We start from the raw sequence: 3,015 nt of genomic DNA on the forward strand, positions 1-3,015 counted from the left end.
TCCTCATATTGAGGGTAACAAGGAGGGAAATATTTCCTGTACAGTTTGGATGCCACATCAAGTTTTCTTGAATACTTCCCAGATATTTCTCTTTCATTAACGAATGAGATGCAATGTGAAAGCCTCGTGATAACCTTGTCAGGCTCCACTGGTCGGTTCCGATTGTGATTGCAGCCATTCTCTCTGACAACGAACCCGTCTGACACCCACACACCTACACAGGGACATTAATCTTTCTCCTTCCATTCAGAGTTCAACGGCAGACGCTAGTAACTTCACCACAATGGCCTATTTTAGTATTGGGAGAGTTTCTATACATATGTGTGTATATGTATATACACAAGTATACATATATATGTATTCGGTTAACGTTCTGTTTGAGTTGACTTGTTTTTTATATTGTGTATTTGTAAGACATTGGGATTATTATTATTTTTAAGTGTCATGAAATAATACTTAGCCCTGGTAATTTTTGTTTCCCATCGAAGCTGTACATGTCCAGGCTGTTGCTGAGGACCATTTTTTTGTTGTTGTTGTTTTTGCTAGCTAGCTCATACGTCTTTTGCAGGTGGTTTCTGTATGGTTTTGTACAAATGTGAAGTGCAAGCTGACGTTTCTTGGCTTATTAAACTCAAGTTCTCAAAGGTTTTATATAAATATCGTTGCTTTTGTTTAAATGTGGGTGTTGGAATTGCACTTAGCCTATGGCAGCTGGGTAATACTGATGGACCTCACCTCTCGGGTGCACTGAGCTGCACAGTGTCACTTACATACCTTTAAGGAGCTAATTTCTAGTATGAATTTCCTGGAACCACTTCAATAATCACATCAGACTTTAAAATAATCTGGTACATGATCTTGGATAGAAACATCACTGCTTGTCAGGTGCAACCACTGCTGACTCTGGAAGTCAACACACGCGGGGGCTGAATGTGAGGGGGGACCCCAGTACCAAGTTCACTTGTACAACACAAGCACTGCTGCAAATAAACACTATTTTCAGTGCTTATGTTCTGTGCTGGTTTCACTGGGCTTTCCTTGGGAGTGCTGAGCCTGTTTTACAGCTCTGAACCACGTACCAGCAGCCATCGTGGTGCTGGTGCAGCAGGGGCCCAGGTTCTGCTGGTGCTTGTTCTCGGTGGGGTGTGCAGCCTCTGTGCCAGAAGCTTGGGCTAGCTCTCTGCTATGGTCCTGATGATGCAATGGGATTGTGTATCAAAATTAACTTTTTTTTTAACTTAATCTAATCTAATAACACTTTAATTTGAAGCTTTGATTTGCAGGGTGGGAAGGCCAAGGCTGGTGGGTGTGTACAGAACACTAGTGAGGAATTAAGCTTTGGTTGTATGCAGCTGTGGGAGTCACATTGTGTTATGGTGTAACCTGCTACTCCACAAACTCAGCTGTGACCAGAGAAGTGTTTTGAGAACAGCCTGTTCCAAACAAAAGATTTAATATTAAAATAGTTTATTAATCTGTTACTAAAATAACACTTTCTTTTATTTTTTTTCCCCCTGGAGCTCTAAAGTGCAGATTTTATTTATACTCACCTTTCACTACAAAAATAAGCACACTTTGTAAGGACAGAACAACCTTCCTCATTCGTGGTGGCTTTCCCTGTCACCAATAATGGAGTAAGCGTGGAGTAATGCTGTAGTACACAGGTAACTCTCAGTCTTGTCCCTTATCTGCTTGTAGAAAATGTGTCCTAACTACCTCCCAGGTAAGACAGTTAGAAAGGGAAGAAACTTAACACTGGCCTAGGACAGATTTAACAGCTTGTGCTGGTTTTTTGCAAAGAGTTTAAGCTTAAGAGCACTCTGAATGGGATTGAATCAAAATTTTCTGAGCTTAAGAGGTGTTGGGATCAATTAAGCTGTTACACAACCAGCAGGCAGGGTGGAGGGAGCTATTCTTCTGGGTTAGGCTGCAGGTGCTTTTACTTGAAAAGCAAAGATGGGTTTTATATGATATTTTTGATATTTAAAAAGACACAGCTTTGAATTGCACAGCAGCTTCCAGGTGTTACACCAGCAGCCACTGTGGCACAAAGAGGCCTCGTGTGATTCTTGATAATAACGTGCCCTTGTAATTAACTGTGGAAAGTTCCTGGGGTAGATGGAAGAAACTTAAAGGTTTTTTGGCAAACTTGCTCTAAGCATTCTTATCAAATTGGCACAGCTGCTGCAGGCTGGCTCACAGCCACGTGTAACAACCTTCTCTGCCCTCAGCTCTCCAGAAGCAAGCTCTTTCCAGACCCTGAACTGAAATGTCTCAGGGCAGCTGCAGTTTCCCAGAGGTCCTGCTTGATGAGGTGGGGTGTGAGGCAGGACCTCAGAGCACGAGGTAGCCCTTCCTTCAGGGTAGCCAGAGCACCTTGCAGCTCAGGGAAATAAGTCAGAGAGCATTTCTCCTCGTGTTCCTGTCACATCGTCTGTAACCTTAAACCAAATACTTCCTACTTGTACAAACTTCACCCTAGGAAAGGCAACTGACAGTAAACGTGCAGAGTGCTACTGAAAACAGAGAGGGGAGAACTGCCTCTGAAGTGGAGTTGAGCCTGATCAGTGCTGTCAGACTCCTACAACTGACAGGAAAGAGTCTGACTAACAGCTGGGAGAGTGCTCCTACTGCCAGGGTTGTGCTTTGAGGATTTTTTGGGGGGGGTTTTTTGAACAACAGGGAAGAGGTAACACAAAAGCAACCATCAGGTAAGACTTTGTCTTGCCTAGCAGCTCCTTGACAAGGTGGGACAGTGCTGCTGACTGACAAGGTCAAGGGGTTGTGATTGAAGCAGCTTCTCAAAGCTTAATTTTAAGGAGAAATTAAATTCTACTTCAGCTTGTTGAGCCCCTCTGCCACCCATCCCCACCTCCTTCCAGTAGCACAAGCAAGTTCTAGTGCACAGTCAACATCAACAGTTCACATTTTAGCTTGGCATAATATCTATAAATAAATTATATTAATTTAATCAAATGTAAGACACTTTAAATAAATGAAATGCTAAAGAGTGAC

The sequence above is a fragment of the Antrostomus carolinensis genome, unplaced genomic scaffold (genome assembly GCF_000700745.2).
Source record: "Antrostomus carolinensis isolate BGI_N321 unplaced genomic scaffold, ASM70074v2 scaffold15972, whole genome shotgun sequence".
Classification (NCBI taxonomy): domain Eukaryota; kingdom Metazoa; phylum Chordata; class Aves; order Caprimulgiformes; family Caprimulgidae; genus Antrostomus; species Antrostomus carolinensis.